The sequence below is a fragment of the Lepidochelys olivacea genome, assembly GCF_965140295.1.
Source record: "Lepidochelys olivacea isolate rLepOli2 genome assembly, chromosome: 2".
Lineage (NCBI taxonomy): Eukaryota > Metazoa > Chordata > Testudines > Cheloniidae > Lepidochelys > Lepidochelys olivacea.
The window spans coordinates 8,606,522-8,633,396 of record NC_140412.1 but is presented as its reverse complement, the minus strand read 5'-3'; positions in this window follow the sequence as shown (position 1 = coordinate 8,633,396).

The window sequence follows — 26,875 nt, the reverse complement described above, 5'->3', positions numbered from 1 at the left end:
CAGGGTGCTCAGGAGGTACCCATGATCCACCCTATCGAACGCCTTCTCTTGATCGAGAGACAGGAGGGCGAACGACAGACCGTCTCTCCGCCCGAGTTCCAAAAGGTCTCGGACTAAAAAGAGGTTGTCAAAAATGCTGCGACCCGGGACAGTATAGGTCTGGTCTGGGTGAATCACGTCCGCCATCACGGACCCTAGCCGCAGCGAGATTGCTTTCGCTACGATTTTGTAATCCGTGCTAAGGAGTGAGAGGGGACGCCAGTTTCGTAAATCGCGGAGGTCCCCCTTCTTCGGCAGCAAGGCGAGCACCGCTCGTCTGCACGAGAGAGGGAGGGCCCCGCTCTGCAAGGACTCAGCCCAGACAGTGACTAGGTCTGGGCCAAGGATGTCCCAGAACGCGCGGTAAAACTCCACGGTCAGCCCGTCCATGCCCGGAGATTTATTGGTGGGCATGCGACGGAGGGCGTCCGAGAACTCGGCCAGGGTGAGAGGCAGCTCTAGCCGGTCTCGGTCGCCCACGCTGACCGTGGGGAGTTCCTCCCAGAGCACCCCGCAAGCGCCAGGATCGGTCGGATCCGGGGAGAAAAGATTTGCGTAGAAGTCACGGGCCCTCCCACACATCTCCTCCGGATCCGTGAGGGGGGTGCCGTCTTCCGCTAGAAGGCAGGTGACGTGTTTTTTGGCCCCCCTCGTTTTCTCCAGGGCGTAGAAGAAGCGGGAGCCGCGATCCATCTCCTGAAGGAGGCGGATGCGGGACCGGACAAAGGCACCTCGGGCCCGGTGGTCCTCGAGGGCTCGAAGTTCCTCCCGCTTCTCCCGGCACGCTCCGCAGAGGGACGGGTCCCCGGGGCTGGCGGCCAGGCGCCTCTCTAGCTCTAAGACCTCCCGTTCCAACTGCTCTATCGCCGCATTTCTCCGTCGGCTGGTGCCCCGAGTGTAGTTGCGGCAGAAGAGCTTGGCGCGCACCTTCCCTAAATCCCACCAGCGCCGCACCGAGGGAAAGGCACGCCACTGCTCCCGCCAGGCCAGCCAAAACTCCCGGAAGGACATCACAAAGCTCTCGTCCTCCAACAGGCTGTTGTTAAAATGCCAGTAGGCCGGCCCCGGTCCCTCTGCACGGAGGGAGACCGTGACGGCAACCAAATGATGGTCGGAAAAAGGGGCCGGCCGAATGGTGGAGGAGTGGGCCTGTGAAAGATGGAGACGGGATAGATAAATACGGTCTAACCGAGAGCGGTGCGACCGACGGGCCTCCACCCGAACGAAGGTAAACGTGGAAGTATCATCTGGGTGATGGTCACGCCAGACGTCCACTAGGGAGTGATAGTCGACTATGTCTCGAAGAATGGTCGCGGCGGCCGGGCTCGGCTCGGCCCCCGAGCGGTCCCGTTCCTCGAGGGTGGTGTTAAAGTCCCCTCCCAGGATCAGGCACTCGTGTGAATCCAGGGTGTCGAGAAATTCGGACACCTGCTGGTAAAATTGCGGCCGCTGTGAGCTCACTTGCGGGGCATAGATATTAACAGAATTGACCACAAGCCCCTCCAAACGAACTCGGAGGTGCAACAAGTGGCCCGGCACGGCCTCAGTGACTCCGAGCACCTCGGGCCGCAGGGTGGGGGAGAACAGGGTCGCCACTCCAGCTTGCCAAGCCGTGCAGTGGCTGAAGTATACCCCGTCCCCCCATTCCAGCCGCCACCTATCCTCGGCGGTTGGGTCCGTGTGGGTCTCCTGCAGGAAAACCACAGAGTACCTCCCCTCCCGAAGGTAGGAGAGCACCTGGGACCTGCGGAGAGCCATCCTACAGCCCCTGGTGTTCAGGGTTACAATGATGAGAGGTGTCATGCGGAGGGCTGGGGGGGTGGGGAGTTCTCAGGGGTGGGGGTACTCATGGCCCCCGGCGGGTCGCGTAGCAACCCGTGTCCCATCCCGTGAGTAAGTAACTCTTTCCGGAAGCTGCGGGCCCGCTCGTAGGCCGCGGCACCGCCCTTCCCTTGCCCTCTACCCTCCCTCATAAGGGCTCTCGCGGCCCGAAGGAGTCGATCAAAGTCCCCCCATTGCTGGAGAGCCAGCTGTGCCCTATCGCGGGCACCACGCCATCGTTTCAAGAACTCCCGTAATGCATGCTGCAGCTCATGGGGGGGTAGGGTTACAACTCCCAGAGCAGTCCCTGGTGGGGCTTTTGATGCAGCTTCGTGGTCCGCTAAGGCGGGTAGGCAGGGTGCGGACCGCCGACGGGGTGTCTGACAGGCTGGGGTTACTAACTCCATCTCGTGCCTTGGGGCGGACGGGGATGGCAGGGGGAAAGGTGCAACTCCTGGGGAGTCGCAACTAGAAAACATAAAGACTGCTCCCTGGGGGGAATCTGCAAAAGGCGGAAAAGAAATAACCCCAGGGGCGGCGGTAGCCTTGCAGGAGGAGGGAGACTGAACCGGAATAGGGGTGGGGGCAGGGGCAGAGGTAAGGCCCTGGGCTTCAGGAGGCGCACAGCGAAAAGAAGGCGCCTCCCGAGCAGGGTCGGGGGTGAAGGGGCAAGGGAGGGGGCTCCGAGGAATGCTAGGTACTGGCTCCGGGGTGGTCGTGGCAGCCATGGCCCCAGGCGGTAAACCACTTTCCGTGGGGTGCTCACCCGGAAAGGCAGTCAGGGGGAAAGGGCATGGGGAGAGGGGGCCTGGGGTGAGATTGCCCAAATCGAGGCCGGCCGGCAGTAAATCATCCCCTCCCTGGGTGACCGGGGTCAAATCCAGGGCTTCAATCTCTGCGTACACAGAGGAGAGGCCGACTCCCACCACCCCAGGGGCCTCTCCGCTAGGGCCCGCCTCGGCGGTCACGTCGGGGTTCGTTGGGAGTTCAGGTGGTATCTGGTTAGAAGGGGCTTCCCCCGGGGCTTCGGAGGGGAGGGTCCCCCGCGGAGGGGGGATTCCACCCTCCAATGCTGGTCTATCTTCACCTCCCGACACCAGCGAATGGATCTCACTCGTGGCCGAGGCGGGAGGCTCAGGGTCGGTACCTCCCTTCCTGGTCTTCCGGGGGGCTTCCGCGTCAGATGAATGCAGCGGAGCTCGAGCCCTCCGCTTGCCTCGCTTCCCCTGGACTACAGTCCAGCCCTCCATGGCGTCGTCCGGGGGTGGAGTAGCAGGGGACGGAGCGGGGCGCGGAGGCAGAGGTTCAGGGGTTTGGGGGGGTAGCGGTAAGGCAGCATTAGGGGCGGGGGGTTCTCCTTGGGGCGAGCCCTCTCCTGCACCCGGTAAAAGCTCTGCCACACCCCCCTCTATAGGCTCTGCCGAGGTGGTTACGGCAAGAGTGGGACTCCCGTGGTCGCCCGGGCGTTGTTGGAGGGGTGCCTCTTGGGCCCGGACGGGGGCAGCGGTGGATCGGGTGGGAGGGGGGGTGGTGTCGGGTGCCGGGTGGCCAGGGGTGTCGGCAACAACAGGGCCGATATCCCGCCGGGTCTCGGGGGTCTCAGGTGCCCCTCTCCCCCGGGCCAAAGGGCAGTCCCTGCGGACATGCCCTGCCGAGCGGCAGAGGTAGCACCGGGCCTCTCCGGTGGAATAAAAGACCCTATAGCGGGCTCCCTGGTAGGGAACTAGGAAGGACCCCTCGAGCGCCTCTCCGTCACGCACCCCCGCCGGCAGTAAAATCTGCACTTGCCGGCGGAACGATAGGACGTGACGGAGGGCGGGGTCCTTGCAGCCTAACGGGAGTGGGCTAATAACAGAAACAAGCTTCCCCAGGGCAGAAAGAGCAGGTAACAGGGCAACATTAGGTAAAAAGGGAGGAACGGAGGTGAGGACGAAGCGAACGCCCAGATCTTCTAGCGGTTCCAGGGGGAGAAACACCCCCCCCACCACTAGGCCCTTCTCCACCGCCTCCTGGGCGGCAGTCTCCGAGGCCAGAAAGAGAACGACCTTCCCATACATCTTGGAGGCCGCCACAATGGCCATGGGTCCTACCACTTTCGCCAACGCCTGCACGTATGCCTCCACGTGGGGCGAGGCGGGTACTAGGAGGCAACGAACACCGTGCTTCCTGGTCAGGGCGGGAAGAGGGCCCCGACTACTAGTAATGGCAGCGGAGGCAGTGGGAGGGCGAGATGAGGAGGCGGCAGGTGAGGGGGGGCCTGTCGCCACCCGGGCATACGTCCTGGGGGCCGGGGGAGGGATGGTCGCAGAGCTGGTGGAGGGAACAGCTGGGAGGGGTGCCGCGATCGATGACGAGGCCACTGTGGTGGGGGCGGCCTCTGCCACGGAGGGTCCAGCGGCATTAGCGGGGCCCTTCCCTTTTGGCCCGCTTCGATTTTTCCGTCTAACTGGGGGGGGGTTCCTAGAATCTAGTGGGGCAGGAACCAGAGCAGCAGTAGTAATCGCCCCGGTGCCTCCCACTGCCGATGCCCCAGCGGGGGCGGTGGCAGGGGTTCTAACAATGGAGGCGGTGGGGAAATCTTGAGGGGTGGGCAGGAGGGTAGATGGGGAAGGGGCAACCAATTTCGGTGGAGGGGCCTTGCGTCCCTCCTTCTCTGCCATTGTAAGCAGGGAGAGACAGGGAAACATTGGGAGGGGGGGGGGGCAAAAATCGGGGTCCGGTTGTAGGGGTAGGCTATGGGGTAAACAATCCGGGGGGGGGGTGGGGGGAGGACAACCCACCACAAGTGTCCAAAGAGTCTCGCTTGGTTGGGTGTTATGCCTGGTCCAATAGGCAAAGTCCAAAGCAAACAGCTGGATCCGAAGGCAGATGGCAGATTGCCAGCAGGGACGAAGCAGCGGGGGCCGTGATAGTTGTAATAGTGGTGGGGGGGGTTGGGGGCACCGATGGATCTGGGGGTAGCTCCCTGCTACACCCCTGTGCCGCCGCAGGCGCAGCTGAAATGCAGTCAACTCCCCCCCCCGAGGGTAGAAATTCAAAAGAAATCCCTCAGTCTTACGGCCTCTCTCCACGATGATTCATAGCTGCCCGGGAGTTCTCCGGCCTCTGGCGTCTGCTACAGCTGTTGGCTCTGTCCCAAGGCTCTCGGAAAAAGTCCAGGCAAAAAGCAAAACAGCTGGGTCTGGGGGGGTCCACTCCCCTCTCCGGACAGCAGGTTGGCAGTCCTCCCCCCCTCCTCCGGGGGTTTCAAGTAAGCAAGGAGCAAAGTCCAAAAGCAGGCATCGGGGGGGGGGGGGTGCTGGCGACCGGCCAGCACACTGACGCAGCTCAAAAGAACGAAAAAAAACGAAACCAAAAAAACAAAGCGTCCGGCCCAAACGCGGTGGGGGAAACTAAGCAAAAGGAAAAGTGTGAAAAATCCGGGCCGGGGGGCTTTAGGAAAGAAAGGAAAGCAAATAGCTCAGGAGCGAGTGAAGAACGATTCCGGCTCCTTAACAGGGAAGGGTCCAGAACAATCAGGAACCTTCTGGAGACAATTAAGACAGACAGGCTGATTAGAACACCTGCAGCCAATCAAGAAGCTGCTAGAATCAATTAAGGCAGGCTAATCAGGGCACCTGGGTTTAAAAAGGAGCTCACTTCAGTTTGTGGTGCATGTGTAAGGAGCTGGGAGCAAGCGGCGCTAGGAGCTGAGAGTGAGAACGCGGACTGTTGGAGGACTGAGGAGTACAAGCATTATCAGACACCAGGAGGAAGGTCCTGTGGTGAGGATAAAGAAGGCGTTGGGAGGAGGCCATGGGGAAGTAGCCCAGGGAGTTGTAGCTGCCCTGTTCCAGGAGGCACTCTAGACAGCTGCTTTCCACAGGGCTCTGGGCTGGAACCCGGAGTAGAGGTGGGGCCCGGGTTCCCCCCAAATCCTCCCAACTCCTGGTCAGACACAGGAGGAGTTGACCTGGACTGTGGGTTCACGAAAACGGCCAAACTGAGGGCTGCCGTGAAGCTCCAAGGCGAGCAAATCCGCCAATAAGCGCAAGACCCACCAAGGTAGAGCAGGAACTTTGTCACAGTATGAAGAAAAGCCAGCAGAAAAGAACTGTAATTAGGATTATGTACGCTCTTCAATGGCATGGAGAATAGCAGAGCAAAGGGTCATTTCTTCCTGCAATGAGCAAAACAGGGACTACTTTAAAACAAGTCACAAGATTCAACTAACCCAGACAATAGGTGGCTGAAATGTCGACCAGAAAAGGTTGCTGCAAAGAGAGCCAGATTCCCGGGGGTGTAAAACCATACATCTCTATGGATGTTAATGGCTCTATGCTGTTTTACATCAGCTGAGGCTCTGGGCCAGAATTACTGTCAGCCGATTTTTAGTCTGGAGAAGAGAAGACTGAGGGGAACATGATAACGGTTTTCAAGTACATAAAAAGTTGTTACAAGGAGGAGGGAGAAAAATGGTTCTTCTTAACCTCTGAGGATGGGACAAGAAGCAATGGGCTTAAATTGCAGCAAGGGCAGTTTAGGTTGGACATTAGGAAAAACTTCCTAATTGTTAGAGTGATTAAGCACTGGAATAAATTGCCGAGGGAGGTTGTGGAATCTGCATCATTGGGGATTTTTAAGAGCAGGTTGGACAAACACCTGTCAGGGATGGTCTAGATAATACTTAGTCCTGCCTTGAGTGCTGGGCACTGGATTAGATGACCTCTCGAGGTCCCTTCCAGTCCTATGATTGCTTGATTCTATATGATTCTATATGAGTCTATGAATGTGCCTGGGGTTGCTCCCCTACCGTCTCTTCCCCAGGCTCTGCCCCACCTCTTCCCGCCCCTGCTCTGCCCCACCTCTTCTTGCCCTGTTCTGCTCCCTCTGCACCCCGCCCTCACTCCTCCCCACTCCCCCCAATGCCTCCTGAATGCTGCGAAACAGCTGGGCCGGAGGCACTGGGAGGGAGTAGTAAGCACTGGTCAGTGGGACAATCGGCAGGTGGGAGGCGCTGGGGGAAGGGGGAGGAGCTGATCGGGGAGGGTGGCGATGGGTGCTGAGCACCCACCATTTGTTTTCTGTGGGTGCTCCAGCTCTGAAGAACCCACAGAGTCTGCATCTATACTGTCAGCCTTCTATGCCTCTTTACACGCGGACTGGTTTTCCTCAGTGAACGGCTCTCTTATGCTTTTAAGAGGCGCCTAATGAACAGTTATTGCTCTCCAAATAGCATGAACGGTTTTAGCACAATAACAAGGGCTGCCAGTGAAGAGCTATTGAAAGGATCAAGAGCAGATGCCTTTGCACTGAGCAAGGCCCTGGCTTAGTAGGGGGTCATCAGAGAGTGTATAATGCAGTTAAGGATACTAGCGTTCCAGTGGTGTGAGCCCAAACACTGTGGTGATTGTCATGTTCCAGACAGATATACACGGTAATAGCACAGATTTGCAGAAGTGGGACACAGTTCTGTCTGGGCCTAGGAGTATTATCTTCTAGGAAATATTTTTGAAGTCAGGTGCGATCCAGCTTCCAAGAACAAAATACCTGGTCTCCAGAATATCAGAGGCAGGGATAGTTCCATACCCAGAGAGGGAAGTGAATTCCTCTGGGGGAAAGAAAATCCATCCATTCGTCCCCTCCATTATAGTCCTAACAATGGTTTTATTGGCATTTCTCTGTGGACTATAGCGCCATCATGAAGGTATCTAACAGGAAGTCGTCCAGAGAGAGCCGTGGAGTCAGACAGAGTTTAGCAGTAGAGCTGCTGGTTGGGAAATGGTTTGGTTTTATTTCCATTGAAAGCTTACATTATTTTGGCTGAAATGGAAATATTTTGATTTAAAAAGGCTGCATGGTACCTCATGGGAGTTTGTGCCCTAATCTCTTATGTTCTTATTCACATCTACAGACCAGGCTTCCCAGTCAGATTACAGCTCCAAAGATACTTTTCAGAGCAGGAATTAGTCTATTACCAGGTGCGTAGCACAATGGGGCTCTGATCACAGTTGGGGGTCTCAATATATTATTGCATTAGAAGTAAGACATCATAATAATACAGTGTATTATCTAGAGCTTTGTCATCTGCCAGCATGGAGCTGAAGGGGTAAGATGGAGAGCACACTCATGGTACTTCTATAATCACCTGTCAGTTCCAAACACGTGTCTGTACTTATTTATTCCAAAATTTATCTTGCAATGACATGAATGATGAAGTGAAAATGCAATAAGCCTTCTTGCTATTGAATGCCGACAGCTCAGGCCATCCCAATGGCACATCTTTATTCTGAGAGAGAGCGAGAGCATGATTAATTTCCTGTTGGAAGAGTTAGAAACAGAACATTGTCTGAATTGTTCACTGCTTGCTTTCTCTCTCTCTCTCTCTCTCTCTCACACACACACACACACACACACAGGATGGCATTGTGTTACTCTCAGTTTTTCCTGACAGACTTAGGGGGTCGTGAGAAGTTGAAGAAGTTCTGATTCCAGCTGCATTTATTGAAGAATTGAGGCATGATGGGTAACACTTTTCTAAGATGCCTGAGCCAAAGGCCAAGTTCTAGAGGCTCCCCAGTGCCGGACAGAACAGAGGGGAAGAAAGATGGGTGGAAATGCCCCAGCTGGGAGCCGGGGAAGATCTGCTCTGAGCAGCATGCTACCTGCCCATGTGGATGAGTGTCTCCACACCGTGGGTCACCCCCTCCTGTAGACTGTGGTACTCTTAGATAAGCTAGCCTGGTATATGTGCTGCTAACATCTATCCACAGCTTCTGCCCTCCCTCAGAGAAAGGGCAGCATGCACAGCCAACGACGGTTCGAGTGAGCTGTGCTGCCTGAGGGAAGGGAGACCTGGGTTCAAGGGTACAGGGACACTTTATGCAGACGCCCCCTAAATGGGGACAGACCCACATTTCCTCAGGAATCCTTCACTCTGCCAAGTTTCTAGGCCACCCCAGCTGGAAGCTGGTAAACCCCTTCCCACCCAAAGAGGGTATGCCATGGAAAGGCTGCGAGACAATGGCTACAATTCCCCTCTGTGGGTTTTCCCACAGCACAGGGAGGTATTTAGGCTGGAGTGACTTTTGCTGCTGGCTCCTTTCAAGCTGATTGGCTATGGCAGCACCTGTTAATGTGCCGTTGGCATGAATGGACAATCAGGGCGCACTGATTGGATTTAGCACCAGGGTAGGTGATGGTCTACATGGACTCACCTGTGACGTTGGACAGCCATGCCCTGGAAACACACCAGCTGGACTGCCCTGTTCTTGGAAATTCAATTTGCAAAGCTATGCATTTAATGAAATTGCCGGCACAGGCATGAAACCACGGGTGGCCAACCAGAAAGCTCCATTTGTGCTGAGGTTTCTAAAGCTATTGTAACCAGAGATGGCTCTAGCTGTTAAGTTTGGGTCAGGGTCTAATCCAGATTTAAACTTTCCCAAAGTCTGTGTGTTGTGTAGGAATGGGGGCAGGGGGTGGGACTTGGATCTAGAATTCCATTCATGGTCTTCGCTGATTGTAATATCTTTCATGTTCCTTTCAAAGTGGTTTGGGACAACCATTAAGCAGTGAATGCTTTGCACAGCAATTCCTAATCCATACAAAGGTTGCTTGCTTTTCAGTTACAAATGCGAAACTCAGCACAGATTACTCAAAGGTTTGCTGAAATTTGTCACTTGTTTTGAGCAAATCTGGACCCAGTTTTGAGCAAACTTGAACCTGTTTATGGATCATGCAAAAATCATGATTCTGAATGGTTGGGACTAACACCAGAGGCAATTTGGCCATTCTCAGTGAGTTCTGCGCTGCATTTTGGTGATCATTCAGACTAGGGATGGATTCAAGTTTGATTTAGTGTTCGCAGTCTGAATCGGTCTCTAAAATGGCTGACTCTGAACATTTGGACATTTGGGAGAAGTGAGGTTTGGATCGAATTTTCAAATACACAAGTTCAGGAATATCCAGATCTAGGGTTTTAGTGTGGCCCATTATGGAGACATGGAGCTCTGATGCACATGGGTGCAAAATCTGGAGAACATTATTGAAGTCACTGGAATCCAGTGTGAGAGCAGAATCAGGCACATGAAATTCAGCTCTAGATCTGGAGTTCAGTCTTGGGTTTTGGACCATCACTGCTTCAAACCCATACAGAGTCATACCAAAGAAACTGTTCACACAATCCCTTAAGAACTGAGACCAACAAGTCTCACTCATCTTTGGCCTCTGCCTTATGGATACCCAAGTGCTCCTGGCCTTCCAAGGTGGGCAGGAGAAAGTAATAAAGAACCTTGCCTAAGTGAGCAGAGAAAATTACCTGCAGATGGCCGGCAGTTCCACAGCCTAGGTCTGGGATCTCCGCAGCTCTCACAAACTAAGCAGGTGTTGGGCTGAGCAGTGAGTTAATGAGCACTACAACATCAATAACAGAGGATGGGGTTCAGATAGCAAGATGGGCCATGGTTATTTTCCTCCCATTGGACGTTTGCCACTAGTTATTCTCTCAACATAGGCTGCAGTGAAATTCCTTCAGAAGCGCAAGTTCAGCTCCGCTCTTCATCTCAGGTCCTCTCAGACGTGATCCCAGGGTTCCCTTTCAAACAGAAAAGAAACAGATCAATAAGAATTTTCTACAGCATGTTTCATTCTGAAGGATCCCCAAGGGCTGAACAGATACTATACACATGGATCATTCCTACACCCCTAAAATACAGACACCATTGTGTTTTTACCAGCATGACTACTCAGCAGTTATTAGGAGGGGGTGAATGAGATTAATTGATTGTTGATTTTCACTAGAACACACCTTTCTCATTGCTGAAGTATAAGCTCTTTGGGGCAGGGTCTTTCACTTACTATGCGTTTGTAGAGCGCCTCGCACACTGGGGTCCTGATCTTGTGATGATGGTAGATGCTACCACTGCTGGAATACGGTGTCCAGTTCTGGTGCCCACAATTCAAGAAGGATGTTGATATATTGAAGAGGGGTCAGAAAAGAGCTACAAGAATGCGATTAGAAAACATGATAAGAGTCAAAGAGCTCAATCGGTTTAGTTTGACAAATTGAAGGGTAAAGGGTGACTGGATCACAGTCTCTAAGTACCTACAGGAGGAACAGAAACTTAATATCAAAGGACTCTTCAGTCTAGCAGAAAAAGGTCTAATGAGATCCACTGGCTGGAAGTTGAAACTAGACATTGGGACAAGTTACCCAGAGTGTGGCGGATTCTCCACCACTGGCAATTTTTAAATCAAGTCTGGCTGTTTTTCTAAGAGGCCTGCTCTAGTTCAAACAGGAATTAACTCAGGGCAGTTCTCTTGTGTGTGTTATGCAGGCCAGACTAGATGATCAGCATGGTCCCTTCTGGCTTTATAATCTATGAATAATCATAATAGTAATAAGCGGCTTACGAGTTCCTTCTCCTTTCAAAGAGCTGACAGCACACCCAGAGGAGCATGGGGGTTAGTTATGTGCATTTGAGCTCCTTTGAGCATTACTATTAGCCTGAGCGTTACAGTTCACCCAGAGGCCCCAAATGGGATCAGGGCCCCACTGTGCTAGGCACTGTCCAATCACACAGACACAGCCCCTGCCCCAAACAGTTCCTAATCTAATTTGAAACAAGGCCTGACGTGTGAGCACAGCAAAGGGTGGTGTGGTAATGCCTGAGTGCCCAGGCTGTGCAGCTGGCCGGAGAAACACAAGAGACTGGGGGGTTGTAGCTCACCGACCCCCACTCTCTGCTCATGGCTGAGGCTACCCGCCCGTCCTGACCCCACAATCATCCCTGACTCATGGTAGGTGATAAGGGCTTGTAATTATCCCCAGCCAGCACGGGTGTAGGGGTGACCATTCTCCGGCCTGAGAGGACCACCCCAGTATATGCCAAGGAACCTGAAGCAGCATATGTAAGGAGAGATTCACAGTCAACAAAGAGAAACAAAGACTATCAGAATGAAAGGCGGTCTCTGAAGGGCAAGCGAGGGTGTGAAAGAAGCTAAGGGGCCACACACACGCAAGATTCATTCCAGTTACTCTGTGCAACAGGAGTTAAAGGTCTAGATTCTTATATATGCACCACAATGTAGTCTGGAATCTCTAGTCCTGGAGAGAAGGAGAGTAACTGTGAGACAGAGTGACCCCAGACCCTGACTGCAGACACTCAGCGTGGTGGACGAGCAATGCATTCATCAGTGCACTTTGGATACAAGAGTGGTGCTGGCTCAGGGATTTTGCTGCACTAAGCAAACTGGAAAAATCTCCCTCTCCCAAGCTCAGCAACCACTCACACCCTAACCAGCCACCGGCCATTCTACTGTCCGTAATATTTTGCTGCTAGAGTAGATCCAGATACTGCACCTCCAACTGAGATTGTCGTAGAAAAGAAGTGGAAAACGACAGAGGTTTATACCACCTTACCCAGGGGCATGAGACCTGCCAGACTGGATCAGAGCAGTCGTTCGTTTAGTCCAGCATGCCGTGCCGGCTCGGTGTGGCACTCTGTCTCCCTCTGGTGGCAGCTAGACCAGCTAGAGCTTGATGAGTCTGCTACAGCCTTGATTAAGTGACAGGTGTCTTTTAGCTCAGGCAGTAGAGTCTCATGCAGCGCATTCCAGAGCTCCCAGGTTCGATTCCGGCTGGTGTCTGTTAGCGTTACACCTGTCTTCAGAGGTGGCCAGCGCTAGTTGCTACAAAGTCCCATAATGGACAGTTATGGGACAACCTGTGTGCCCGCAAGGGCTGGGGGGGGGGGGAAGATACCAGCGAAAGGAGGACACTCAGGCCTAAGAATAGTAAACTATGCTTCTTTGAAGGAAGGAAGAACTTACACTCCAATCTGTGTGGGGAGCCCCTAGGGCGCGCGGAGGGGCTGCAGGGGACTCCGGCCGTTCGGGACAGCTGACCAGGCAGGACTCCGCCGGAGGGGAGTCCTCTGTGGCGCTATATTCTCCGCGCTTATCTCGGGGTTACCTGGGGTCAACAGCTGGTTACATTCTTATATATATATAATTTATGCTTATTACATAAACTGACTCGTTTACAGGCAAAAATATGCTGAGCTATTCTACAATATCTTTTGGCAGGGTCTGTCGGACAAAGTTCATTGAAACTGCCTGCATCCTCCGCTTACATTCAGTCACATACTCAGTCCACCACTTAGCTCCTCGCCAATCTTCCACAACCTTGCCCCTACAACCTGCTAATAAAGGACATTTCTCCCTAACTCCAGCCAGAGTCTTCATTGGCTGTACACCCAGTCTGCTTGCCCTGAGTGGTGGGGTCTGAGTGTAGGGCGGGATTCAAAACAGGAGCTGGAGGGAATAGCCCGTAGGCAGATTAAAAGGACAAAATATTTCCAGCATGGCTGAACAATGACTTGATGACTGAGGGGGTAGGGCTTGAATCATACTAATTATACCTCGCATTCATATAAAGCTTTACATCAATAGATCTCAAAGCCTTACAAATTAGGTCAGTATCATTATTCCTATTTTACAGATTGGGAAACTGAGGCACGCCTGATGAGGAAGCTGATGAATACCTGCAAGAATGTGAAGGTTCTAAACACGGGGGCAGGAAAGGAATCATTTCAGGTCGTTATAGGGGCTTATGGGGCAAAACTGAGGAGATATATCAGGCAAAGCTTATAGGGAAATATCAATATTGGAATATCTATCTGTCATCAGAACAGTCTGTCTAGATAGCAGAACTAGATAGATAGCTGGACTGGGAAGAGCACTCCAGCATGTGCTGTTCGGGAATTATCCTGAGCTGTCAGGGGTTGGACCAGCTGAGAAGTACTGTCTCTGCTTCCTCGGATTCTTTAATGAAGGCTCCTGTGCAGGAGGTTTCATGGGATGCGCGTCTGGCAGCCATCACTGAGCTTTCGAACTCGTCAACCATTTTTATTTTTAATTCCAGCATTTTGTCAAACTGGGACAAATAAACCAGAAACGGTTTTGACTTTTTTTTTGCAAAGAAACATTCCCAGTTTCCTGGCTGACTCTTGAGCTGGTTGAGATCTGAGCACATGGGCTATGGGCAGGAATCTTCCTTGTCTGATCGCGGTCACCTCCACCGAGGTTGCAGAATTCTATGAAGGGCGCTAACCAGTGGATCTGCACAGTTCTGAAACCACCAGCCCTGTTCCCCCCTCCCACGCAGCCCTAGGCAGCCAAGCCCAGGAAAGCCCAGAAGATCTGACCTCTGTGGCAACAGGGAGTCTGGATTTCCTGCACAGGCTCCTCAAATCCTGCTTTCTCCTACCTGAGTACTGGTTTTGCTGGGGGCAGCGCCCTCTGCAGATGCAGGCAAATGGTCAGGATTTCTCTGAAAGAGCTTGGTTCTAAGGAACCAATCCCGTGAGGCTATTTTCCTATCACTGGAGTTTGCTGGCTATATTGTGCCCGCCCTTCCCCAGGTCTTCAATAGGTATCTTCCTGCCATCATTGCTGGTCCTATTCTGAAGAACAAGCAAGTTCTTCTGCTTCCAGACAATGACAGAGCAGCATGAGTCAACCTGCTTTCTGCTAAAGACTCCCACTTGGCATGGGTGTTGAAGCAATTCACTTTGAGCTGGGATTAAACCGTTTTTTAGCAATGCTGGGTTTGTGCGCCTTGAGGAATGTTTCTCAATGTGCAGGTCCAGTGGCTGGAAACTGAAGCGAGATAAATTCAGTCTAGAAATGAAGCGCAAAATGTTAACCGTGAGGGAGATCAACCAAGGGAGCCATTTACTAATGGATGTGGTGGATTCATCATTGCTTGAAGTGTTTCAGTCAAGATTGGATGTCTTTCTAAAAACACGTGTTATAAGGAGCCCACCAGAAAAAGGGATTTTTATCCCAAGGAAAATTTGGAGTTTTCATTGAAAAATCAAAATCCAAAATATTTCTATTCTGAAATGCCTTTGTGGTGTCTCATTGTGGCTGTAGATCAGATACCTTATGCTCCGATTCTCCTCTACTACATCTCCCATGAGGCACTCTTGGTGCAGAGAGGCAGAGTGTCCTGGCAGTCCCATAAGTTTGGTACTTCACTGATAATGAAGACCAGCTGGGGAGACCAACTACAAGATGTGGGCTTGATTCAGGTATTACTGAGTAAAACTCTGTGGCTGATGTTTGTGATGCAGGAGGCCAGACTAGATGACCACCAGGGTCCCTTCTGGCCTTACAATTTATGAATCTGTGGAAGAGAGATATTTAAAGAACCCAGAACTTGGAGAAAGAGTTGAACAAATGAAAAGAAAAAATCCCAGGAATATTTCAATTCAACCATGCTGGTGACTGTTTAGCATTCACTTTCCACGAACATTTGAACTCTTGAACTTGACTTGTGCAAATACTCACAAAACTTTAAATTTAAGTGCAAATTGTCACTGCAAACCCATTGTAAATTGTACATGGTATAGTCCTGATTATCCGAATAGCATGGGGGACATGGATTTTATTCAGATAATTGGGAGTTCAGATAATTGAGAAGGCAGGAGCCATTCAGCAGCAGGGTGGCCTCCCCTGTGGCCAGGGGCTGGTCTTCTGAGTTCTGGCTGGGGGTCTCTGCTCCACATTATCCAAATCCCTTTCTTGCCCCAGCATGAGATACATGTTGCACAGGGCATATACTTCATGTATCTCATGCTGGGGGCCAAGGAAGGCATTCAGATAATGTGGAGCTTCAGATGATAGGGTTTAAGATAAACAGGAGTATACTGCATTCAATTGGAAAATTCACTGTTTGCTTCTGTTGGCTAGTTGCCTAAATCAGTCAATCAAGGAACACAAACAATACCACCCAAACTACCCAGCAGACTGTGAGTTGTGAATAGCTGCAATTAACGGCTTTTGCCAGCAATCTGCCCATCAGGAATTGCTCAGATTTCAAGCATTTTGTGCCTTGCTCTTGGACAACTTCTGAACAGTAAAAAAGGGCAAAAGTAATCAAATAAATTTTTTGTTGAGACTCATTCACTCAGCTCCACTAGTAAGTAAACAAGGTCTTTTTATTTCCCCCTGTATATCCCGCACTATGACAATGTAGTGCTTTGTCCCCTCTAGTTGTTAGACCACGTAGACGTTTATGTCTGCGACTGTCTCTGAGCAAAGAGCCATAACTCAAGGTGTTGAGGTTCATGATTTTAGATCAACAATCCTGGCATTCAGTCCCCAGAGGCGAACAGGTGCGTTGCTACCCCTGCTCGCCACGGTATATGCTACACCTGCTAACCACCCTTGAAGAGCTTTGGCAACCTGTATTGATCTACTGTCTGTGTAACCCTTCCTCTGCTCAGCTGATGCTGCCGTGCTACTTTTGGCCATTAGAATTCCATGGAAATCAAGGAGCATTAAGCTGATGGAGCAATGGAACAGCATAGCAGATGTGTTCTACCTGAATGTGCTTAGTATGTTTAGAAATATAGCACGTGGCTTCTACCTGTATGTTCTTGGTACTGCATCCGAGCACTATTTGCCACTGGAATGTACCTCGAATAATGGGTACTTCAGCTGGCGTGTTCTCCTTGGGCAGGAAATCTGACATCAAGGCCAATAAGTTCCATCTATGACAACCCGAACTGTTAACGCTGCCCACAACGTGCGCTGTCACCCCTGGAATATTTGACAGTCTTCCAGAGGTTAAATAATATGTACAGGAAGCAAAGAAGTAAATATATGTCTGACTATGTATGGCAAGCTGGCAAGATGTATTGCCTACTGTGTTAAAAGACCAAAGGAAAGTTGGAAAGAAGGATGATTTGCATTGTAATGATTGCGCTTCTATAGCCGGTGGCATCAAAACTGTCATCTCGGTTGTGCACGCTACTAAAATTTTAGCAATAAGTCTCTCCAGCCTCTCCATGCACAAGCCGTTCCTGTGGGTCTGTCCTCTGAGTCACCTTCAAGAAAAGAAATACAGTTGCCTTTCCTTCCTCCTTGGAGAGGCGTAAAGTGTGCTCTGCTTTGGGACTGGCAGCATTAGTGGATTTAATCTCACGCCAGGGTCACCGTGTGTGCAGGTTTCGTAAGTGACTGGGATGCATCCGTTAGAGGATGAGAGAGGTGAGCAATGGCTTAGATAAAAGATTTAGAATCCCGCGAGGATGGATTTGAATAGTAAGTGTTTGCCCTTGATCATAGACTTCCCTTGCCTTTGTATAATATTAACCTGGATAAATGTAGACCAAACCTCGACCTGCTCTCCGAAGTAAACATCTCTGTGCTCTCCCAGGTTCAAATGGCATCCATTCACGTAGCGTCTTCCTTCCCAGAGTGTCCTAAAGCACTTTACTGTCCGTGGGCCCCCTTGTCAGACCTGAGGGGCTAAGTCAGGGCACCTTGCTTGGCTTTCGGGTGCCCAAGTCAGCAGTTAGATATTTAGGCACCGCCAGTGAAAGCCAGTTTCAACACTGGATACCTCATTTAGCCTCTGGAGTTTGAAAATACATATAGGAGAGAAGGATTCCTCACCCCGCATCGATGGCAGTGGTTCCTTATCCTCTCAGGCACTTAGGCTATTTGGTGCCCAAATCAAATATCAGATCTGCACAGTGGCCCAAGTTTTGGTGCAATTTTGGCTAATGTATATTCACTGGACCACCCCTAAAGCAGGTTGAGCCTTGTAAGACCTGTAACCTGTAAAGTGGGGCCTTGGGTGCTGAGGGAGGTGTTGATCTGGTTGGGGCTCAATGGTAACAGTGAACACAAAATGAGGCGTTAGAAGGATGGGAGTCAAGGGCTCGGAAGGATTCTTGTGGGACCAAGAGCCAATGGACTGCATAGCCGGTGGCAACAACTTCTGTCCCCTACCTGAGAAGTGCTGAGCAGCTGTACTTTCTGTGGGTGCTGCAAGGAAAGAGGTGAGTTCACCACTAAGATCAGCAGATTCATAGATTCCAAGACCATTGTGATTATCTAGTCTGACCTCCCATATAGCACAGGCCAGAGAACTTCCCTGGAATAATTCCTAGAGCAGGTCTTTTAGAAAAAACATCCCATCTTGATTTAAAAATAGCCAGTGGGGGAGAATCCAACACAGCCTTTGGTAAGTTATTCCGATGGTTAATTACCCTTGCTGTTAAAAATGTACACTTTATTTCCTGTCTGAATTTGTCTAGCTTCAACTTCCAGCCATTGGATTCTGTTAGACCTCTCTCTAGTGGACTGCAGAGCCCATTATTAAATATTTGTTCCCCATGTAGATACTTACAGATTGTGATCAAGTCACCTTTAACCTTCTCTTTGTTGAGCTATATAGACTGAGCAGTTTGAACTTTCACTACAAGGCAGGTGTTCTAATCCCTTAATCATTCTCGGGGCTCTTCTTTGAACCCCCTCCAATTTATCAGCATCCTTCTTGAATTGTGGGCACCAGACCAGGACACAGTATTTCAGCAGTGGTTGCACCAGTGCCAAATTCTGAGGTAAAATAACCTCTCTGCTCCTACTCCTAAGGCAGTAAAGTTGTTGTAAAGACTGGACAGAAGCCACTGGAAAGGGAGGGAAAGGAGGGGCCTAGAACTTCTCAAAGTCTTAGTTAGGTCTAATCCACTGAGGTCTGATTTGAGAAGACCATATGCCATGGTTACAGGGTTAGCTGCAGCTTTAATCCCTCTCTGGTCTCTCTGAGGGCATCCCCTCAGGTGTCAGGCCTCTTCCCTGCCCCTGTCCTGGGGTGGAATCCCATGGTTCTCCCACTCAGACCGAGTCTCAGCGGCAGCCGCCTGTGTACCAACCATGATGGCTCAGTAGGTCTGACTGGGCTCAGCCTCTGCAGGTCTTCCCTCCGGCAGCCATGACCAGTGGTTAATCCAGTGACCACACGGCTCTCTGAAAACAAAGTATTATTTAATCATAACAGTAGGAGCAGAGCAGAGCATAAGAGAAAAAAGGACTTTAGAACAATAAAACAGCCTCCCTGCATGTCTATCTCCCCGGAGACTTACCCTCCCCTTGGAAGCATATAACAATACCTTGCTCTTATATAGCACTTTTCACCAGTGGATCTCAAACCTAGTTATCTAGGTGACTATGTTAACATGCTGAGTGATTCTTGCACCCCGGAGGCCGGTGAACAATAAATAAAAGCTTTTCTTCTTCCTGAGTTGCTGTGGAGATGCAAACTCATCCCAGCTCTGCAAGTCCTCTCTCTAACCTCCTGTCCTCTCTCTCACTGGCTCCAGATGCTGGCATTTTGTTTATGAAGGTCTTGATGGGCTTTGCTCTTCTCTCAGGAAGGCTCTGCTGTAATTAATCTCAGCTGGAAAGGCTGCAAATCTGATTAAGCAAAGTCATCCATAGCCATAACTTCTATTGACTGGAGAAGATGGGATTAGGATGACGTCTAATGAAGCCATTCTGAAGGGTCTCATTGGGGACTGTCACTTTTATTGCTTTATAGGCCCAGCTGGTACTGATTGAAAAGCCGACTGCTTCTGATCCACAACAAGATATTTGTTTTAAAATTAGAATATTTGGGTTTTTAAAAAAAGTCTGCAAATCATCCAGGATTTTGTTGGAATAAAACACACCAAAACAAAAGCAAAACCTGAAAACAATGTCCATTCCGGCTGTATTTCCCCTCCACCCCACCACAAAATCTGGACGATCTTGACAAAAGCAGAAAGGTTCACGAGAACGTTTCTGTCCTGTCGCAAAGCCACTTACCTTTGAAAAAAGTTTTGATGGAGAATTTTCAACCACTTCTAGCCTCTGGCTTTTGTCTCCTCCCATTACACGTTCAACAGCTGATAACTTCTCACTCCTCTTATATTCTGTCAAGCCCTCCTGATCATTTAAATGTTTTTGAAACTGGGTTGTGAATTTGGGGCTGGTGAATCAGCTCTTTCTATTTCAATGACTATTTGCAAACACTTGATTGCGGCATTTGTCCAGTTCCAGACAATCAGATCCTCCCTTTCTAAAAATGTGAGCCTAACGGCTGTCTGAGCTTATAGAACAGGGGCAGAAGTAGCAGCGTGGAAGTGATGTGTTTAGTGGATATAGCAACAGACAGGGAATCAGGAGTTTTGAGCTGCAGTCCAAGCTCTGCCACTGACTTGCTGTGTGACTTTGGGTGAGTCATTTGCCTTCTCCTAGCCTCTGTTTCCCCTCCCATCATTTCTCTGTTTTTCTGCTTACATCATGAGTGCTCTATGGCAGGGACTGTGCTTGTACAGGGCCTGGTGCAGTGGGGCTGTGCTCTGTCGGGGCTTCGAAGTGCAACTTTTAACACAAATAATAAGTGCTCCTGCAGACAGCCAGGGCAATCCAAAGAGCTGAGTCCTAGAACATCTGTGCAACCTTGCCCTGTGTGTGTGTGTGTGGACTTCTGCTCTCAAGTGGATAAAATCAGTCCGTGCTCCGGGGTACTCATGCCTTCAGGGAACAGAGCTAGTTCCCTTAGCTCTCTCCCTTCTGGCCTGTGGCTTTGTGTGAATTCTCTCGATGATGCCATCTCCATGAATGGCAGATGATCTCACTGAGCAATGGAGAGTCTGTGACCTGTGAAACTCCCTCTGCCATCAGTCGGTCAGGTAGTAGAATGGGTTTTATTTAAAGCTTTCTATATAAATCTGGTAGGTGAGGTGTGCACCTATAATGTATACACCACTGAACAGGTAAGGACTTCAGCCTCAGCCGATGGGCCCTGGTTTGTTTGGAAATATCAATACAACAGCCTGTCAAATGCTATTTCAGCTTCTTCCATACTTTAGACTGGAAACAACTTTGTGTTTTTTAAACGATGCCATTTTTAATAAAAAGATTCAGAATGAATTTCGTTATGGGCAATGGTTTGAGTTGGTTTGTATTGTAATTAACTACTCTGTGTGTGTGTGTGTGTGTGTGTGTGTGTGAAAGAGAGAGTGCACCACTGCCCTCACCTGCATGGAACCAGAATTTTCCTACGATGTGGCATAGGCCCGATATTTGCTATCAGATAATGGTGATTCTCCTTTAGCCCAAGTGCTAGGGGACTGCGTCTTTGCACAAAGTGGGGTCCGAGTTACAGCTGATCTTCTATTGTGGAGTTCAGTGTGGCTGCGGTGAGCAACCCACTGATATCTGTAAAGGCCTCACTGTCTATGTAGTTGTGACATTATTTTATCCAAACCAATCTGGCTCATCTATAATGCAGAAGTGTAAGATTTGGACCCTGAGGTGTTCAACTGTAGCCCATAGGGTTGGCTTGCCCTTACTATATGAACGGCTTTGCCTTCGTTATATTTAGCTGCACATCCATATACCCACACCATCCCTTGCAGGATGAGAAGGCTACAAACAAGAAAAAAAGGAAGAAAAACCAGTTGAGCATCCAAAGGGGGGGAAAAAAAAAAAGAAACAACCCCCCAAACGATTGATTTTGTGTACAGAAACATCAGAACTTTTATAACTCAATCCAGCAGGCTGATGGTCAGTGACATTAGAATAATCACTGGGTGGAGACACTCTCTCCAGCCATACTCACTCATGTGGGCAGGTGGGCTGGATGGTAGCCAGCAGATTCCAGCCTTTGGCTCCAGCTTGTGTTTTATTTTACGTCACTCGCTGTGTGAAATTAGATTTTTTATCACCAAATGAAAGATTGACTCTGGAAAAAACAAGAAACCCAGGAACCCATTCGTCTGCACTCCTCCAAGGAAAATGTTGATTGTCTCCATCTCCCCTTCTTAGCGATTTGCACTGGACAATCTATGTTTTTAGTCAGATCAGGATTCGAAGCCTCTTGCTTTTGTCCTGGATTTGTTCTCGTCCCATCCCCATCATCACACTCTCCGCCATGTTCTCAGATTCATGTAGCGTTGTACACAGAGAATCCAAAGCCACATCAGCTCTTCCTAAAAAGCATTGAGGCCTTGTGGTGATGGTCTTGGGGGAGTTGCTTTGTGCAGGAATGGGCCTCTTGTGCATTGACACAGTGCTAATGGAGGCATCGCCAGCTATGGGTCACCTGCTGACCTGGGGGAGGAGTGAGCAGCTGGACTACAAATGCCTAGCATTGGCTACTTTGAATGATCAGCAATTATAACATGGGAACACAGGGGCCCAAATCTGCTCTCAGTGACAAACATGAAATGCCTCGGAGGCTTAACTAGGGTCCCCTGGCTATGATTTAGGGGTGGGTTTGACCCACAAGGCCAAATGAAATAATTCATAATCCCAACTATAGATATAAAATGATGGGGTCTAAATTAGCTGTTACCACTCAAGAAAGAGATCTTGGAATCATTGTTAAGGCTACGATTTAGTCACAGGTATTTTTAGTAAAAGTGATGGACAGGTCACAGTCAATAAACAAAAAGAACAGGAGGACTTGTGGCGCCTTAGAGACTAACCAATTTATTTGAGCATGAGCTTTCATAAGCTACAGCTCACTTAAGTCACGGCCCGTGACCGGTCCATGAGTTTTACTAAAAATCCCCCTAACTAAATCTGAGGTGCTGGGAGGGGGGTGCTCCCGCAGATCCTGCTGCTCCTGTGGGGGACACTCTGGGGCCTCGCCTCTGCTCGGGGAGGGCACTCCGGGGCCCCGCTGATGCTGGGGGGAGGGGGGCAGCCCGAGGCCCCACCACCACTGCTGCTTCAGGTGTGGGAGGCGGCAAGCTCCCCCCCGCCGCTGCTGCTTCAGACGGGGGGTGGCCCGGGGCCTCTCTGCTGCTGCTGGGGTGAGGGTGGGGGTGGCCCGGGGCGCTCCTGCTGCTCCCCGACCACTGCTTCGGGGCAGCACCCAGGACTGCTACCTGGGGCCACCTGAGCAGCAGCTGTTGTGGCTGGCTCCGGGCCATACTGACCGGTGCAGGAGTCCCGGAGGTCCTGGAAGGTCCCGGAAACTGTGACTTCTGTGACCTCCGTGAAAGCCTCACAGCCTTAGTCATTGTGGAGAGTTCTCTGAAAACATCCACGCCATGTGCAGCGGCCGTCAAAAAAGCCAACAGAATGTCGGGGATCATTCAGAAAGGGACACCGTAGATAATAAGACAGAAAATATCATATTGCCTCTGTATGAATCCATGGTACGTCCACATCTTGAATACTGGGTGCAGGTGTGGTCGCCCCATCTCAAAAAAGCTATATTGGAATTGGAAAAGGTTCAGAAAAGGGCAACAAAATGATTAGGGGTATGGGACGGCTGCCGTATGAGGGGAGATGAATAAGACGAAAAAGAGACGACTAAGGGGGGCATAGGATAGAGGTCTATAAAATCATGACTGGTGTGGAGAAACTAAAAAAGGAAGTGTTATTTACTCCTTCTCATAACACAAGAACCAGGGGTCACCCAATGAAATGAATAGGCAGCAGGTTTAAAACAACTAAAAGGAAGTATTTCTTCACACGACGCACAGTGAGTCTGTGGAACTCTTCGCCAGGGAATGTTGTGAAGGCCAAGACTATAACAGGGTTCAAAAAAGAACTAGATAAGTTCACGGAGGATAGGTCCATCAATGGCTATTAGCCAGGATGGGCAGGGATGGTGTCCCTAGCCTGTGTTTGCTGGAAGTTGGGAATGGGCGACAGGGGATGGATCACTTGTTTACCTGCACTGTTCATTCCCTTTGGGGCACTTGGCATTGGCCTAGGGTTGCCAGGTGTCCAGTTTTCGACCGGAACACCCGGTCAAAAAGGGACCCTGGCAGCTCCGGTCAGCACTGCTGACCCTACTGTTAAAAGTCTGGTCAGCGACGCAGCAGGGCTAAGGCAGGCTCCCTGCCTGACGTGGCTCTGCACGGCTCCCGGAAGCAGTGGCTTGTCCCCCCTCTGGCTCCTACACATAGGGGCAGGCAGAGGGCTCTGCGTGCTACCCCCACCCCCACCCCAGGCACCGGCTCTGGAGCTCCCATTGGCCAGGAACTGCAACCAATGGGAGCTGTGAGGGCAGCGCCTGCGGACAGGGCAGCACGCAGAGGTAAGCACCATCCAGAGCCTGCACCCCTGACATGCCCCCACACCCCAATCCCTGCCTGAACCCTGATCCCCCTCCCACACTCCAAACCCCTCAGCCCCAGCCCCACTCCAGAGTCCGCACCCCCAGCTGGAGCCCTCACCCCACCCCATTCCCCAACCGCCTGCCCAAGCCCTGATCCCCATCCTGCCCTCTAAACTCCTCGATCCCACCCCAGAGCACCCCAAATCCCTCATCCCTGGCCCCACACTGGAGCCCTCCCCCCTGCACTCCAACCCCCTTCCACCACCCAGAGCCCCTTGCACACTCTGTACCCCTAATTTCTGGCCCCACCCCAGAACCCCCCCCCCGCAGCCCAAAGCCTGTACCCCCTCCCACACTCCAACCCCCTGCATCAGCCTGGAACCCCCTCCCATACTCCAAACCCCTCAGCTCCACCCCCCAGCCCTGGCCTCCCTCCTGCACCCCAAACCCCTCTTCCCCGGCCCCACTCCAGAGCCTGCACCCCCAGCTGGAGACCTCACCCCCTCCTGCACCCCAATGGCCTGAGTCATCCCGATGAAAATGAGCGAGTGAGTGAGAGAGAGAGCCATGCAGGGGAACAAGGGGGGATGAGGGGGAGTGAGTGGGGCGTGGGGGGGGTGGAACGTCAGAGAAGGGGCAGGGCCTCGGAGGAGGGACAGGGCAGGGGGTGGGGCAAGGGTGTTCCATTTTGTGTGAGTGGAAAGTTGACATTGGCCGTTGTTGGAAGACAGGATACTGAGCTGGATGGGCCTTTGGTCTGTGTCCGTTCTTCTGTTCTCACTCCAGTGTAAATCAGGAGTAACTACAATGGTGTGAATGCAATTACACCAATATCAAACTGGTGGGAGAGGAACTTAGGGCTGTTGCCTCTATGGACCTGATCCTGCAAGGTGCAGGGCATCTCCTGGAACGTACTCAGCATCCTCCTTAACTCCCATTGATTTCAACGGCCCAGCACCGCTCAGGATTGGGCCCTAAACACGTGCCCGGCTCCTGTGTTATGTTACAGGTTGCCTGTCCAGGTGCAGTCAGCTGCTAGTGGTGATCAATGGCAGCGGACCTTGTCCGGTGGTGACTTTGCCTTGCGGTGCAGTCGAGAACAATGAATCCTTGCCAGGAGATCCCCACATCCGGGTGATACTTGCTGTTGTACACTGATGCTGAATAAAGACAAGGGTGAGATTGCAGCACCCTTGCTCACACGGACAAGTGCCTTCCTCTTCAAGGAGTCCCATTGGCCTCCATGGTGTAAGTTACCAGTCAGCATGAATGGAAGCGTGACAGAATCTGGCATATACGTAGTCAGTCCTTACCTAGGCAAAACGCCCTTTGAAGTCACTCTGAGTTTTCCCCCGGTTAGGAGGGAACTAAAAACTGACGTAGAATCTGACATCCTGTCTGTTGTTCAGTAATACCTTACTGCAAATGGTCCCATTTATTCATGGAGTCAAGCACCATTCAACGTAAACAACGGCGACACACACTGACCCTAGGATGTTAGGAATGTCACCCAGCCACGTTTTGGTGTTACATTCAGCTCATAATGTGCACTAAGGTAGCAGTATGGAACATGACAGCAGCTCTCCGTTTGCTGGTCGTGCTACCTTCCCATCACAGTGTTAAGGGGTGTGATACTGCATGAGAGACGGGAGAGTCCTGTAATCTTGTAAATGTGTGTCAAAGACCGTCAGCGCCACCCACACTAATCTTGGCTGCCACTGTAGTGCTGTAATGTAGATACGTCCCACATGGACGGAAGGTTTTACCATCAATGTAGATAATTCACCTCCCCAAGCACCCTGCCGCATCTCCACTGGGGTTTAGGGCCTCAGGGGTGTGTGTGTGTGTGTGTGAATTTTTCACACCCATGAGCAAAGTAGCTAGGTCAGTCTAAATTTTAAGTGTAGACAGGGCTCAGATATAGAACAGGTGGAGGGGTAAGGATCTTTCAAATGTCGTTTCGCGAGGATCTAGAAGGTATTCTAGAACAGCGGTTCTCACACTTCGTTGCACCGCGACCCCCTTCTGACAACAAAATTACTACATGACCCTGGGGTGAGGGCAGAGCCTGAGCCCCGCCACCCTGGGTGGGGGAGAGGGGGCCGGAGCCCAAGCCCCATGGTCCCGGTTGGGGGAGGAGCTTGGGCATCAGCTTGAGCCCTGTGTCCCACCAAGCCTAATGCTGGCCCTGGCAACCCCATTCAAATGGGGTTGTGACAAACTTTGGGGTCCCAACCCACCGTTTAAAAACTGATGTTCTAGAACATTGGCTCCAACATTCCTTCCTGATGGCCATTGCTGACGGCGGTAAACACTGAGAGACAGTACCAGCAGCTCTGCCAGGGACAAGAGGTAAATGTGTGTTTGCAATGAATCTTTCTCTCTCCCAAGCACACATACTGGACTCTGCTACGAGGGACAGCTGGAAGATGTGACCTAGTGCAATATGTTGCGACTCATATTTTGAACATGCTTCTGCTCCTGGTTTCATCGCTGAGAAGGAAATAACCAGTAAATAAGGATGAGGTGCACCGAGGGCACTGTGGGACAGGTGTAGCACAGCTTCGGCTGGCTGGAGAGAGGCGGTGTGCTCCTGTGGATGAAAGAGGTGGTGTGGAAGGGGTTACAGCAGTTGCCTGTGACACTGGAGAACCAGGGGCCCAATTCGTCATTGCTGGGCACTTTTGTACAGCCATCGACACCAGGGCAAAGTGGGAGCAGAATGCCATGGTTCAGATTTGGTAGCAGTCACCTCGGACTGGTGTAAATGACAATGGTAACTGTAGAACAATGATCAATCAGTGCCCAGGTTTCAATATTCCACATCCTCTGGATAATACTGGGCCCAAGCCAGAATCCAGCATCTGAACAACACCTTTGAATGACAAGGGTGACCCATCTCTCTACTGAACCTTGGGTCTCGTCATCCCAGACATAAAGGCTTTCAGACTCCAAAACTGGATCTGAATTTTGCAGCTCAGGCCCTTCTATGGAGAAGATGTAACATTCCTGAGGGTGAAGCTCCACCGGGCTGTGAGAACCACTGCCTGGTCCGAATGGCCCCTACAATAGACACCCTAGGGCAGTGGTGCTCGGACTGAGGCTCTTTAATGG